The sequence below is a fragment of the Carcharhinus amblyrhynchos genome, chromosome 8 (genome assembly GCF_965287045.1).
Source record: "Carcharhinus amblyrhynchos chromosome 8, sCarAmb.v2.hapA, whole genome shotgun sequence".
NCBI lineage: Eukaryota > Metazoa > Chordata > Chondrichthyes > Carcharhiniformes > Carcharhinidae > Carcharhinus > Carcharhinus amblyrhynchos.
Genome location: NC_137331.1, coordinates 108,861,547 through 108,878,227, shown reverse-complemented (window position 1 = coordinate 108,878,227; position 16,681 = coordinate 108,861,547). Strand labels below are relative to the sequence as shown.

General features: G+C 40.3%; 1 protein-coding gene across 3 annotated transcripts in view; it reads right to left on the bottom strand.

Moving 5' to 3' along the window:
• LOC145346825 (focal adhesion kinase 1) overlaps positions 1-16,681 on the bottom strand; it is a 572,567-nt gene that overhangs the window by 459,838 nt on the left and 96,048 nt on the right. The window contains exon 1 of one of the 3 annotated variants that reach the window (XM_080194612.1): positions 3,318-3,336. The exons of the other annotated variants lie outside the window; for them this stretch is intronic. The gene's annotated coding sequence lies outside the window, so the exon portion shown is untranslated. Of the gene's footprint in view, positions 1-3,317; positions 3,337-16,681 lie in introns of those variants that run through there. 3 annotated transcript variants of the gene reach the window in all.

Sequence of the window (16,681 nt, the reverse complement as noted above, 5' to 3'; positions counted from 1 at the left end):
CAGGTCCCTGGCACTGTGAGGCAGCAATGCTACCAACTGTGCCACTGCGCCACCCATATTCTTATTTTTAGGATAATTAAAAAACACACTTCATAGGTATACATTACACCGTCCTTAATGTAAACATTCTTTGCTCTTGAAAACAGAGCTTCTAAGGGTTTGCACCTGTTCTTCTTCTTTCTTAGCCTGGTAACCTTAAACCCTAGAACAGTCCTTCATGGTATGCATATTACAAGAAAGTCTTCTCAGAGCTCAGACTAGAAAAATTTTCCAGGTTCGGTTTAACTCCTCACGAATCTGGTGTCTTCAATCTGAGTAAGAGTTTTCACTCACATTCTGGTGTAGTTAAAAAGCCTCGGGTTGTTCTCACTCTCTCTCTCTTGGACTTCAGCAGATAACTTTGTGAGAAATCCAGTTTTTGTAATGGCTTCTTCTGCATTCTTCCCCATGGCTGTGTGAATCACATGGTCCTTGTATCTAGGTAGACATTTTGATGAGCTATTATTGCGACCCCTGCTCTATACTATCCTGGAATCAAGGGATAGTTCAAACCTTTCACAATCTGACATTCTTAATATTTCCCTGGAGCTTAGAGACTCTAAATCTGTTTAGCAGTATCAAAACTATGTCCACCATTGTCTGAAAAAACACAATCTTGGCCTTCCTTTATTCTTTAACAGCTCCAACGCCGAGATCTGTTGTCAGGCAGAATTCAGCACAGTTCACATGAACTCTCCTCCCTGTTCTCCCCTAAATTTAAAGATATTGCAATACATCACAATATAAACCTCAATTATAAAAATATCCCAGCCTCAATGAATAGACAGACAATCTCAAAATATGTTTCAATATTAGGACATATGAATGGATCACACTTTTTTTGTTACATATGACATTGGCACCTTTCAGATGCCAATTCACTGTTTTTAAACCAGCATGAGGTGAGTTTATGACAGATGCTACCAACTTGATTAGTTTTAATGTTGAGCTCAAGAACTTAAAACAACAGCTAACAGAAATTGAATAGCATCCTACTGTATGGCTACTTAAAAATGTACTTAATGTTCTTAAAACTTTTTTGTTCATGAAGGAACAGCAGAAAAACAGTAGAGTTTTCATGCAAACATTAAGTTCAGGCAAAACAATTGTAATTAATAGTGCAGTCTTTAAGTATTACATTTTATCAAAACAAATTCTTCCATAGATCAATCATCTTTTTTAGTAAAGGGTATAGAATAAAAGTCAATTATATGCTGCAGAAGTGTATTTCAATAGCTAACCACAATAAAGAGACTCTTCAGCAATTTGGCTGTACTTTAATGAAATAAATAAAGATTCTGCCTAGTGGATTGAAAAGAGTTTAATCATATCAATATTTTGAAAAGGGAACCACATTCATAGTGTCGAGCTGCATTCACCTGTTCCTGGTGCACCATCACTTAACAGGCAACAATGTGAAAACCAATTAGTCTTCCTAGTAGGTCTGACAAAGTCCATGTCACCGATTTCACTAACTTCAGTGTAGATAGACCTAATAGCATGATGGTTCATGCAGTTCAGCGTATTAGCTAACCTGTACTGGACAGTCAGGAACGGGGAGGAAACAAACAAATTGATATCACGTACCCCCAAACAATCTGGCTAGTTTTCAAAAGCAAAGATAGACCAGTGGTAAGAGGTAAGGTGAGTGAACTGCTCTCTTCATATTTTGGAAAGTTAGGCCAGTCTCTTCAGTTTTGATTCATGGATCTTCCACTCTACGCACTTATGTTTAGAAAGTTATGCTGAACAGTAGAAAAATAGTGCCCTTTTCAAAATATTTTGCTAATACAACAACTCTTTTCAATCCACAATCTATTTCATAAAGGTGTAGTTACATCGTACAAAACCCACTTTGATGTGATTCACCACTGAAATGCCATTTCTACAACATTGACAATAAATTTAGTGTAAAACTAGCAGCACAAAATTAGCCCAAAAAAACCTGTGGTGCAAAAATTCACCGTTAAAGTGTACTAAACGCTTACCATATTCCCAAGCAGATGTTAAGACATATATCCAAAGCAGTTATTAATTCTAGTTGTTCCATCATGTTAAAGTGTTTAACAAGTATGAACAGATGTAGTTATTTGATCAGGCAGATCAAAACTCTCCAGAATCGATCTTGCACACATACAGATGAGAAAGTGGCAGCTGATGTGATTTAGCTAAAATGAGGCGCAATGACAGGAAATATATTCAGGGGTAAGTTGGATCTAGGATGGAGGTGGTGTTCATCTGCAAACTTAAAATAGGAGTCACGGAATGTTGAGATGATGAAACAAGAGGAATAGGGTACTGAAGACTCGGTTTGACGACTTGGTTACTGGGTATGAACTCAGAAACACACAAGATCACTTATGCAAAGTTCAGAATGCATGCATAAATAAGGATATTGATACCCAATGTAAATGCATAAAACTTCAAAAGAGGCATTGAGCAATAACCTAACAATTGAATAGAATAACAAAATTTACTGTGGTTAATTACCAAGAAACAAGTTCTGGAACAAAGCAAAATAAGACTGAGGCTCCAAAACAAATGCCGGCCATTAATGTGGAAAGTTGAATAAAGGATTTGCAACACAGGTCATATTTATATTAAGTTATGCTCTTTGATAACTGTTTCAACTTTTACATGTTGCAAATTTCAATTTGGAGTAGGGTCTGGTCACATACTTTTAATGGGAGAAAGGAAAAGGTGGTGATTACAAGCCAGTATTTCATTAAGTTTGAAAACAGCACTGATCTTCAACAGCAACGCAAGATATTCAGATATGACTAATCAGAAAAATACTCCATACATTACATACTGTGTGGTTCTCTGCCATTCACATCAACCAGCTAAATTACAAACTGCTACATCATTCCAGACGCATTGTTGGCATATCTCTATCACACACAAGAAGTCAACCATTTTAAGGACCTTCTCACATTTCAATTCTTAAAGCTCAAATCCAGCTATCCTTGCTGGGTGATTTTAACAAAATCTTTATGCCCCTTTGACAGCCAGTACAGGGCATTCTCATTCTTACATATATTTTAAAATCACAAAATGCAAGGGCCTTGAAAACATTTCTGCTACAATTACTAATAATTTATTCAGCCAGTAATTGTTCTGCAGATCTATAAAATGATACAAAGAAAATCAAAGATTTTTAAAAAATAAACAATAGAAACTCATCAAATTTGACTCCATGCAACTGAAAATTTGAATTCAGTTAACCTCTGAAGTTGACCTAACAACGTAACTAGAAAGTATAAGAGGCGTTAACTCACCATAATATTTAATATTCAGCTTCCAATTAAGAAAATCTTCCATATAAACAAAGAAGCTATCCCAACTGTAACAGTTCTACAATACTTATTAATGCGATTTCTAAGATCAACGTTTCAGATTTGCAGCAATCAGCAGCACATCAGCAGTTCCACTGAACACAGAAGAAAGGGAGAGAAAATGGCTCTAGCCCTGCATTAAAGCACCGACTAGTCTGCATCATGGTATACACTGACGCGGGTCTTTTGTTATGGCAAGCACCCAGAAGCTGCACATCAGAAACAATACACATCAATCACTACAGCCCAAAAGCACAGCAGACTCAACAATTTTGTCTCACAGATGGGTACGATCCTTATAATTTAATCTGCTGTACAAAATTAAGCAGCAGTTGTGTTGGTAATGATTAGTTCAATTGTCTAGACTGAAATACAGTTTCAGTCAAAGATGTGATTACTGCATTGAAATTCAATACTGAGACCACATTCTTTTATATAAAAAACTGTGTTTATATTCTTCGTATTGGTAATGCAACAGATTTAACTATGCAAAAAATCTAATTTGCACATTTAGCAAATTTTCATTCCTGGTATCATTCAAAGTAATTCATTTCATTTTAATTGCTGATACAGGAGATGCTTTTAAACTGTGAATATGTTTTGATAATTTTTTTGAACTTAAACAAAATTAGAATATTTTAGGGTTATTACTGAAATATAATCAGGCTAATAAATTAGAACAATGCATATTTTTACAGGGAATCCTTTCAGTGTCCTTTGTCTGGGCCTCCTTCTTCAAAGTCATAATCATGCTGTCACCACTTCACTGTTTACGGTTCATGTATTTTCGTAACTTTTCCTCCTCCCTGTATATCCCAAGGGTCTACATAGTAATGTACCAGCTGAGCCCTGCATAAACAGCCTCTCTGACATTGTAGTACATTGCAAATTACACCATGAACCCAAAGTTCAAACACAAGCACACCAAAGGTATATCTCTCATATGAAGCCTACACTAGCCTCAAGACTATTTTTTCAAAATATTACAATACGTTATTTCATGGTGAAATACGCAAATATACAGTCTTAATGCAGATACTGCGGACTAATTTTTTTCAATTTCAGTACTGATATGTTCAAATCTGACATTTATTCGCCACCTTCTTAGAATACAAAATAGCCAATATAGTACAAGTATCTGCAAACAATGGCAAAATTTAGATTGTAATGTTCTGCCATTATGAACCAACCTCTTATACATCAAGAGTAAAAATACATTTTACTGTTAATGCTACAATGGTGACATCATCTTTCCTAGAAAAGAATCAAAACAAATAAATTAAAATGCACAAAACATGTATGTTGGTTAAGCATATCCTGAATTGTTCATAATATTTTTTACACTAAGTTCTCCTAGTGTCCTCCACCAACTCCATGTTTGGTATGTTTATCTAACATCCTCAACCAGAATCTTCAAAGCAGCTATTTCCCATTCTCTCCTACTTTCTGCTCCTTCCACGTTATGTGCAGTGAAATTGAACTTGGGCAAGTATCAAAGTTTGGACTATCCAGTAAATACAAACATGTTTACATTCCACCTCCAGTTGTAGAGTGGTCATGAATGGAGTGTATCATGTTGAGCTCAAAATTGGAGTATATGTTGAGTGTGACAATTGGTTGATGGGTTCTTGATAAGAGAGGGGATTAAGGGTTATGGGGAGAGGGCGGGAAAGTGGAACTGAGCCACAACAGATCAGCCATGATCTTATTGAATGGCGGGGCAGGCTCGAAGGGCTAGATGGCCTACTCCTGCTCCTATTTCTTATGTTCTTATGTTCTTAATTCAGTGTATAGAAGTAAGAGGCATTTTGCTTCTAATATTTGTAATTTTCTTTTTACTTTGAACTACTTTCCTGAACCACTGCAGTACGTGTTGTCGGAACACCCACAATGGTGCTCAAGAGGGAGTTTCAGGATATTGACCCAGCAACAATGAAGAAATGATAATATAGCTTGAAGTCAAGATGGTGTGTGGTTGGAAAGGAACTTGCAGGTGGTGGTATTCCTATGCGCCTGCTGTTCTTCTCAGTGGATGAGGTTGAGAGTTTGGAAAGCGCTATTGAAGGAGACATGGCAAGTTGCTGCAGTGAATTGTGTAAACGATACACTGAGGCTTGGTGGTGGGGTGAATATTTATGGTGTTAGACAGGGTGCCAATCAAGGCAGCTGCTTTCTGCTGTATGGTGTCAGGCTTTGAGTGCTGTTGGAGATTCACTTATCCAGGCAAGTGGAAATTATTTCATCACACTCCTGACTTGTGGCTTGTAAATAGTGGACAGGATATAGGGAGTCAAGTGTGTTACTCACCATATGATTTCTACCCTCTGATTTGCTCTGATAGCAACAATATTTATACAGCTGGTCAGTTCAGTTTCTGGTCAATGGTGACTCCCAGTATGTTTATGATAGAGAGTTCAACAATGGTGATACTATTGAACATCAGGGGGAGATGGTTAGATTCTCTTATTGGCAAAGGTTATTGCCTGACACTTGTGTGGCTCGAACATTACTTGTCACTCATTAACCCAGGCTGAATGTTGTATATTTCTTGCAGCATTAAAGCATAAACTGCTATGTTACCAGAAACCATGAATGAACAGGGATTTATGCTACTTGCTGAAGTCCAAATTGGAGGCATTCAAGTCAGGCGACACTGACTTATAAAGAAAGCCAGATATGATCTAAGGACATCCACCAAAGATAGAGAATCTGGTGAACTGGTGCAGCACCAATAATCTCTCCCTCAATGTCAACAAAACAAAAGGAGATTGTCAACGACTTCAGGAAGTGTAAAGGAGAACATGCCCCTGTCTACATCAACTGAGATGAAGTAGAAAGGTTCAAGAGCTTCAAGTTTTTACATGTCCAGATCACCATCCTGTCCTGGTCCCCCCCCAAGCCAACACAATAGTTAAGAAAGCCCACCAATGCCTCTACTTTCTCAGAAGACTAAGGAAATTTGGCATATCAGCTCCAACTCTCACCAACTTTTACAGATGCACCATAGAAAGCATTTTTTCTGGTTGGATCACAGCTTGGTATGACTCCTGCTCTGCCCAAGACCACAAGGAACGACAAAAGGTCATGAATGTAGCCCAATCCATCGTGCAAATCAGCCTCCCATCCACTGACTCTGCCTACACTTCCTGCTGCCTCGGCAAAGCAGCCAGCATAATTAAGGACCCCACACACCCTAGACATTCTCTCTTCCACTTTCTTCTTTGGGAAGAAGATACAAAAGTCTGAGGTCACGTACCAACTGATTGAAGAACAGCATCTTTCCTGCTGCTGTCAGACTTTTGAGTGGACTTATTTTGCATTAAGTTGATCTTTCTCTGCACCCTAGCTATGACTGTAACACTATATTCTGCACTCTCTCCTTTCCTTCTCTATGAACAGTATGCTCTGTCTATATAGCGCGCAAGAAACCATACTTTTCACTGTATGTTAATATATGTAACAATAATAAATCAGATCAAATCAAAATGTTAGGATGGAACTGATCACTGGTCAGTCACTTCTGGCCTTGTGATGAAAGAAAGTTCATTGATGGAGCAGCTCAAGATGGTTGGGCCTAGGACATTATCCTGAGTGACTTCTGCAGCAGTGTTCTGAGGATGAGATGATTGGCCATCTACAATCATCTGCATTTGTGCCAGACACGACTCCAATCAGTGCAGACTGTTCCCTTTGATTCCTGTTGCTCACATGTTTTGCTCTAGCTCTTTGATATCACATGCGGTTAAACATCATCTTGAAGCAAGGACAGTCATTCTCTCCTCATCTCTAGAATTCAGCTCTTTTTTGCCCACACTGGGCTAGGATTGCAGTGAGATTTGGAGCTGAGTGGTCCTGGTGGAAGCCAAATTGGATTCCACCAAGCATGTAAAATCGCCAGGTCCAACGTACCCGTCCCTGGTAAGCTCAATATGTTCTACACCTGTTTTGAGCAAGAGGTCAGTAAGAGCATGCCCTCCAACCTGGAAGCCCTAGATGGGGTCACCATTGAAGATGTCAGAGCGGCTTTCTCGAAGGTCAACCCACAGAAACCAACTGGCCCAGATTGGGTATCCGGACGAGCGCTCTGACCCTGCACGAATCAGCTGGTGGGGGTATTCACAGACATCTTCAACCTCTCTTTACAACAATCTGAGGTCCCTATTTGCTTCAAGACAATGACCATCATTCCGGTAACTAAGAAAAGCCAAGCATCTCATCATTATGAAGTGCTTTGAAAGGCTAGTCATGGCCCAAATTAATGCCAGCTTCCCAGACTGCTGCAACAGGTCCACAGTAGGCGCCATCTTCCTGGCCCTGCATTCAACCCTGGAACACCAAGACAACAAAGACACCTATGTCAGACTCCTATTTATTGATGACAGCTCAGCGTTTAATGCCATTATTCCCAAGAAAATCATCTCCAAACTCGATGACATGTGTCTTGGCTCTTCCCTCTGCGACTCAGTGATGAACTTCCTAACTCACAGACCACAATCAGTAAGGATAGACAACATCATCTTCTCCACGATCATCCTCAACACTGGTGTCCCATAAGGTTGTCCCCAGCCCCCAGTTATACATCTTATACATCTATGACTGTGGGGCCAAATTCCCCTCCAACTTGATTTTGCGAACACCACCACTGTAGTGGGTCGGATCTCAAACAATGACGAGACAGAGTACAGGAATGGGATAAAGAATCTGGTGAATTGGTGTGCAGACAGTAATCTATCCCTCAATGTCAACAAAACAAAGAAGATGGTCATCAACTTCAGGAAGCGTAACGGAGAACATTCCCTTCTCTGTCTACATCAATGGACACAAAGTGGAAAGGGTCGTGAGCTTCAAGTTTTTAGATGCCCAGATCACCAACAACCTGTCCTGGTCCCCGATACCAACACTATAGTTAAGAAAGCCCACCAACGCCTCTACTTTCTCAGAATACTAAAGAAATTTGGCATGTCAGCTATGACTCTCACCCATCTTTACAGGTCTACCACAGAAAGCATTCTTTCTAGTTGTATCACAGCTTGGTATGGCTCCTGCTCTCCCAAGACCACAAGAGACTACTAAAGGTCGTGAATGTAGCCCAATCCATCATGCAAACCAGCCTCCCATCCAGCAACTACGCTTCCCGCTGCCTCGGCAAAGCAGCCAGCATAATTAAGGACCCCACACACCCTGAGCATTCTCTCTTCCACCTTCTTCCATCTGGAGAAAGATACAAAAGTCTGAGGGTACGTACCAGCCAACTCAAGAACAGCTTCTTCTCTGCTGCTGTCAGCCTTTTGAATGAACCTATCATGCATTAAGTTGATCTTTCTCTACACCCTAGCTATGACTCATTTCCTTCTCCAAGAACGGTATGCTTTGTCTTTATAGCACAAGAAGCAATACTTTTCACTGTATAAGAACATAAGAAATAGGAGCAGGAGTAGGCCATCTAGCCCTTCGAGCCTGCCCCGCCATTCAACAAGATCATGGCTGATCTGTCGTGGCTCAGTTCCACATTCCCGCCCTCTCCCCATAACCCTTAATCCCCTCACTTATCAAAAACCCATCAACCCGCGTCTTAAAAATATTTAGCGAGGCAGCCTCCACCACCTCAACGGGCAGAGAATTCCAGAGATTCACCACCCTTTGAGTGAAGAAGTTCCCCCTCAACTCCGTTCTAAACTGCCCCCCCCCCCCTTTATCTTGAGGCTGTGCCCCCTAGTCCTACTGTCCTGAGTGGGAAGAGTCTCTCCACCTCTATCCTATCCATCCCATTCATCATCTTATACGTCTCAATGAGATCTCCCCTCATTCTTCTAAACTCTAACGAGTACAAGCCTAGTTTATTCAGCCTCTCCTCATAGCTCAACCCCCTCAACTCCGGTATCAGCCTAGTAAACCTCCTCTGCACTCCCTCCAAGGCCAAAATGTCCTTGCGTAAGTACGGCGCCCAAAACTGCACACAGTACTCCAGCTGCGGCCTCACCAGTGCCCTATACAGCCGCAGCAAGACCTCCCTACTTTTATATTCAATCCCCCTCGCGTTGAAGGCCAGCATCCCATTCGCCTTCCTGACCACCTGCTGCACCTGCAGGCTGGGTTTTTGCGACTCATGCACAAGGACCCCGAGGTCCCTCTGCACCGTCGCCTGCTGCAGTTTTTCGCCACGTAAGTAATAGTCCTTCCTACCATTATTCCTACCAAAGTGGACCACCTCGCACTTGCCGACATTAAATTCCATTTGCCAGTTCCTGGCCCATTCGTCCAGCCTATCTAGATCCTTCTGCAGACTCTCCACACCCTCCGCGCAATTTGCCGTTCCACCAATCTTGGTGTCATCAGCAAATTTCAACACCATACACTCGGTTCCCTCCTCCAGATCATCTATATAAATATAAATATTGTATGCTAATACAAATGACAAATAATAAATTAAACCGTGTTTCATGTTAAAGGTAAAATATTTAATTAATTACTCACAACTTTAAAAGATCAAGTAATTAGTTAAAAATCTAAAAACTGCAAATTGATTATAAATATAAAACACACATTAACTAAATGAGTTAGTTAGGGATGACAGTGCAGGTAATGGACCACAATTGCAGAATGCAGGAGTCTGTGGAGAATATTTGTGATATTGGACAACCACATCTGCACTAAATACCTGCACATCAAGCAGCTTTAACTTAGGATAATGGAGTTCGGGTCTGAGGTGCGGACATTGTAGGGCATCAAGCTACCTGGACACTGATCCTGAAGAATCAGCCACAGCCCTTAGATAAGTAAGTGGTACAGATCTGGCCAATGTTCCAACCTGACTTGGAAGATGTAACTGTAAGTCAGACAGGTCAGGGAACTCCAGGTTCCATGTTGAAGAAGCTGCAACTTTTTCCCTTATTCAAGAGGAACAAGGTTCTTGGCTGCCTGCATGGAGTAGACAAAGACTGCAGGATGGATCAGCTGACAATGGCACCTTTGTACAAGACGCCATTCAAGTGAGAAGAAGGAAAAGCAAATGTGGTAGCAACAGCTGACAGTACATTCAAGTATTTGATGTTGTTTTCTGCAGCCACAACAAAGAGTTTTGAAAGTTGTGTTGCCTGACCAGTGCAGAATGAAAAACACTTCACATCTAGACAAAATTTAGAGTGGAGTGGGAGAATCCAATTGTCATGTTAACATGACAACCAATAAGATAGTGAGGAGGAGTGAGGTTCTAAGGGAAATTGAAGAGCTTAGATACAAATTAATAAGTGTGCATGATTGTCCTCATTGGGTCAAACTCCACTTAAGTCAGTGCTCTGAAGAGCCATTCAGACTTGAAACATTAACACTGTTTCTCTCTCCACTGATACTGCCAGACCTAGTGAGTTTCTTCAGCATTTATTGTTTTTCTTTAAGTCAGACTGGGACCAGTATGTTACTAAATTGAATAACCAATGCTGCAGAGCGTTTCAAAGTAAAATGTGAAGGGGGGCTTCTGGGGGGCTCAGATGAGGGGGAGGTATAAATATCACAAGAAAGGTCAGGGCCATGGGATAACATAGCAATCTGGGTAAAGATAAGCAGTGCCACAGGAAGGAATAAACAGGAAGAGTGCATCAGCAAGTAAGGTCAAACCAAGAAAAAATGAGCAAGTTACATTATCTGAATGCACAAAGCATTCATAACAAATTGGGTGAAATAATGACACGGAGGAAAATTGTTTTTTCTGATATCCATTGAAAAGACATGGTTACATGGTCACCAAGGTTGAGCACTAATTATCCAATATTTTGAAAAGACAGACAAAATAATGTAGTATTTTGGGGGGGGGGGGAGGGTAGATGGTTGTGCAGGTGGATAGCCTTGATAATAAATTATATAAAGGCAACAGTAAGAAAGGATATTGGCTTGGAAGAACAGGAAGTAGAATCTGTATAGGTGGAAGTGTCATGGAACCAACCAAGGAAAGAGGTTATTTTGCATCATGTCTTGTGTAATGAGACAGAATTAGAAATAAAGGATACTCTGGAGCAGAAAGATCAAAATGCAAAAGAATTTCACATCCAGTTTGAGAGTGAAGCACACACATTCAAAACAAGAGTGTTGAAATTAATTAAAACCAATTACATAGATGACACAAAAACAGAAAATGCTGGAAAATTTCAGCAGGTTTGTGGGGAGAGATTAGAGCTCTGACAAAGGGCCATCTAGACTTGAAACGTTGGCTCTATTCTCTCCCCACAGATGCTGTCAGACATGCTGAGATCTTCCAAAATTTTGTGTTTTTATTTCAGATTCCAGCATCCGCAGTGTTTTGCTTTTACACAGGTGACAGATTGTTTGGCTATGGCAGATTTGGAAATTAGAATAAGAGGCAAGACAGTGGAAATGCATTGGCAAATAGTTAAACAAAAATTTCATAATTGTCAACACATATACATTCCACTTACAAGTAAAAAACCCCATGGGTAAAGTGATCCATTTGTGGCTAACTTAAGCAATTAATGATAGTATTAAAAGTAGAGGCTTCCAATATAGTCAAGAGCTGTAAGACTGAGTGAGAATGGCAGAAATGGGGGATTGGGAGGAGAGAGGGGGAAAAATGTGGATCACAACAGGTTTTCACAAGATTGATTCCTTGGAAAGTTTTAACAGAATGTGCCTATACTGAGTTTAGAAAAATGGGTGGTGATCTCATTGACACATAGAAAGGCCTTTGACAGTGTAGATGTTGAGACACTGTTTCCCCTGGCTGCACAGTCTAGATCTAGGGATCATCATCTGAAGTCAAGAGGTCAGCCACTTACGCCTGATACGAGGAAAAACTTGTTCAGAGGTCTGCAAATTGTTTTGGAGTTCTGTAACCCAGAAGGGTGTTGAGGCTGAATCATTGCACATGTTCAAAGCTAAAATAAATAGATTTTTGAACTTGAAAGGAATCAATAGATACAAGTATTGAAAAGTGCTGCGCAAGTCCAAGTTCATTCATGACCTTGAGTGGACATTCTCCTGCTCCAATTTCTTACATTACGTTAACATAGTAAAAAAACTCTCAAGGTGCTTCACAGGAGCACTGTTATACAAAATTTCACACTGAGCTTTATGAAGACATCTTACAGCAAATAACAAGTGGTTCACCGAAACAAACAGATTTCAAGAAGCATCTTAAAAGACTAAAGAGAGGCAGAAATCATTAGGCAGGGAATTCCAGAGCTTAAGGCCTTGACAGCTGAAGGTAAGGCCACCAACGAACGAGCAATTAAAATCAGAGATGATCCAAGAGGTCAAAATTAGAGATGCATAGATCACTTAAAAGTTTAGGTCAAATTATGGGGTCGTCTCCTGTTTTTCAAGGAAGGAAAGTGGGCTGACGAATGGCAGATGGAGTTTAAATAGCTGCAAGGTAATGCATTTCGGTAGATCGAACTAGGGCAGGACTTACTCAGTTACTGTTAGGGCACTGGGGAGAGTTATAGAACAAAGAGATCTAGGAGCACAGGTTCATAGCTCCTTGAAAGTGGAGTCATAGGTGGACGGAATGATGAAGGCGGCATTCGGCATGTTTGGTTTCAGTGTTCTGACCACAGGAGTTGGGATGTCTTGTTGAAGTTGTACAAGACATTGGTAAGGCCACACTTGAGGAATATTGTGTATAGTTCTGGTCACCCTGTTACAGATAGGATATTATTATACTAGAAAGAGTGCGGAAAAAATTTACTTGGATGCTACCGGGAGTTGATGGTTTGAGTTATAAGGAGAGGCTGGATAGACTGGGATTTTTTTCTCTGGAGCATAGCAGGTCCAGAGGTGATCTTATAGAGGTCTGTAAAATAATGAGGGGAACAGATCAGATAGATAATCAATATCTTTTCCCAAAGGTGAGGAATCTAAAACTAGAGGGCATAGGTTTAAGGTGAGAGGGGAGAAATACAAAAGGGTCCAGAGGGGAAATTTTTTCAGAGGGTGGTGAATGTTTGGAACAAGCTGCCAGAGGTCGTAGTAGAGGTGACTACGATTTTGTCTTTTAAAAAGCATTCAGACAGTTACATGGTAAGATGGATATAGAAGGATATGGGCCAAACGCGGGCAACTGGGACTTACTTAGGAGTTAAAAAAGAGGCGGCATGGACAAGTTGGGCCAAAGGGCCTGTTTCCATGCTGTAAACCTCCATGATTCTATGAAACCCTAAAAATGCAATTCAACTCCTTCCAAATAAGCTACGCTTCTATGTACTATCGAAAACAAAGTGAATTATGTTGTGTTTTAACACCCAACAAGGTTTTGTCTTGTATCAAACATTTGGTTTACGCATGACTTGCTATCAAAGGACAATAGTGCCACTGCGTTACACTGGCAATATTCAGGTTCCAAATTTGCTCTTTTCCTATCACCCTTGACACGTTCTTTTATTGTCTAACGTGCTCTTCAATATAAAACAACAGAATTTGTTGCAAAGATAAAAAAAAACCTTTGGCTCAAAAGGTGCAACTTCTAATTTTCTATAAAACAAACTATTTAATAGAATTTTTTTGTTTAAGTTATCCCTTCTACTGTCATCCTAGCTCAGATGGTGCAGCTGTAACAGTTCAGTTGCAATATAACCAGCCAGCAGGTGGGGTATGTGGGCAGGCTTTAGTAAATTTTGAATTTTCCTATCACTGTTGCCCATCATAAAAAACATCTCACTTCAAAGTTACATTCCATAAACAAAGAAAAATAAGTTACACAAAATGCAATATATAGCGAGTGGAAAGTGTGACAAGCAGTCCTTGGATTCATGAATATCCTCTGTTAATTGGAAACCATGTAGTTCAACTGCTCAGGCTATGCCTAAACAAATATTTGGTGCAATACGAAATCACAACCTTTATTAAAAGAACCTTATAATGAGGCTTGTGACACACTGCCATTTTAGATTGATAATCAAATGCTCAATAAATAAAATTGCTCCATTATCCTACAAAATTATTTGTAAAATCAGATGACAAAGATAGGGGGAATTCAGTGCAAGGTATCCAGTCTTGTGATGATACAATTTGATGGGAAACTAAGTGATGAGGATGGTGCAACGAGACTGCAGGTGGGATGAAGACAGACTAAATGAGGGAAGTCAGCCACTTTGGTAGGATTTGTTTTAAATGAAGCCACAAAATAGTTACAGAACAGAAGGTGGCCATTTGGTAAGGGATTAGGAAATGTTCACATTCAAAGGAACCTATGATGAAGAGGAATTTCTGTCAAATAATTACACAATGATTCAAGCGCAGGAGGCCATTTGGTTCATCATGTTTCCTTTAGTTTTCTGAATGAGCAATTCAATATTGCAGAAATAGAACTGAAGACCTGTGCTCCAAAACTAGCTGAGCCTTTAGCCAAATATTTTAGTGCAGCTGCAGCACTGGCATCTACCCAGCAATGTGGGAAACTGCCTGGGTTTCAACCCTGCTAATTATCACCCCATCATTCTATTGCTGATCATCAGCAAAGTGATGGAAGTGGTCAAGCAAAACTGCAGTCCATGGGAATAAGGGAGAAAATTGTCCGTTGGTTGGGTCATACCTAGCACAAAAAACCGATTTTGGACAATGTCAGTCAATATTTCAGTCCTAGGACGTCAGTGCAGGAGCTCCTTGTATCCTAGGCCCAAAACATTTCAGCTACTTCAATTACTATCCTTCCATTAAAAGATCAGAACTGGACCAGATTCTGGTCACTGGTAAGCCCAGGATGTTGACAAGTAAATATATCATGTAAAAGGGTGAGAACAGAAGGAGTCAAATTGATTAGAGCAGGCTACGACAGAATGTCAGAGGCTGGGATTTCAGCAGAGAGGAACTCACCTCCTGGCTCTTCAAAGCCTGTCCACCATCGACATATGAACTAGGAGTAAGAGTAGCTATTTAGCCCTTCGAGCTTCCTCCGCCATTCAATAAGATGATGGCTGATCTGATTGTAACCTCAACCCCGCATTCATGTTGACCCCCAATAACCTTTCACTCTCCTTTGCTAATCAATAATCTATCCAGCTCTGCCTTACAAACATTCAAAGCATCTGGGTGGGTTTCCAACCGCACTCACCCCAGGACCAGAAATTTCCACCTGTGGTCAACGCACTTTTGCACGGTCTGCCAAATTCTGTCCCACTCGCTACGATTCCCATGGCGAGCAAGACAGGAAAATTTCGCTCCATTCCCACTATCTTTAAAGGAAGAGAGTTCCAAAGACTCAACCTTCTTAAAGATACATTTTCCTCATTTCTCTTAAATGAGCACCCCTTTATTTTTAAACAGTGGCCCCCCAGTTCTGGATTCTCCCACAAGAGAAAACATCCTCTGCACCCTGTCAAGACCCCTCAGGATCTTAAAAGTTTCAATTAAGTTGCCTCTTAATCTTCTAAATTCCAGTGAATACAAGCCTAACCTGTCCAACCCTTCCTCATAAGGCAATTCACCCATTCCAGGTGTTAGTCTAGTAAACCTATTCTGAACTGCTTCTGACACATTTATATATGTCCTTAAATAAGAGAACTAATACTGTAGACAACTGTCCAGATGTAGTCTCACCAGTGTCAAGTACAAATGAAGAATTTTAAAAATTCATTTATGGGATTGGGCATCATTAGTAGGGCCAGCATTCATTGGATATCCCTAATTGCCCTTAACTGAGTAGCTTGCTAGGCCATTTAGGTGTCAACCACATTGTTGTGTGTACTTTTGCAATAAATCCCCCTCACAATGTGCAATAACATTCTATTAGTTTTCCTAATTACTTGCTATACCTGTATACTCGCCTGTTGTGCTTCATGCACTCAGATAAGTAGATCTCTGAATCTCAGCTTTGCAATCCCTCACCATTTCAATAATATGTTTCTTTTTTATTTTTCCTGCCAAAATGGACCATTTCACATTTTTCCACATTATACTCCATTTGCCAGATCTTTGCTCACTCATTCAATGTAACTTCTGTGCAACCTCTTCACAATTTACTTTCCTACCTATCTTTGTTACCAGCAAATTTCACAACTAATCATTTGTATAAACTGTGAAAAAAAACAAGGCCCCAGCACTTGTCCCTGTGCTACACCACTTGTTGTTACATCCTGCCAATTAGAAAAAAAATTGTACCTACACTTTGTTTTGTTAGCTAGCCAACCTTCTATCCATACTAATTTGTTACCCCCTACACCATGAGCTACAAGGCATAATCAGGAGAAGGCATGAAAGGATTGCAAAGATGATCCTGGATAGGTGCGAAAGTAACAGGATAGTTGTTATGGGGGACTTTAACTTTACAAATATCGATTGGAAAAGCTATAGTTCAAGCACGT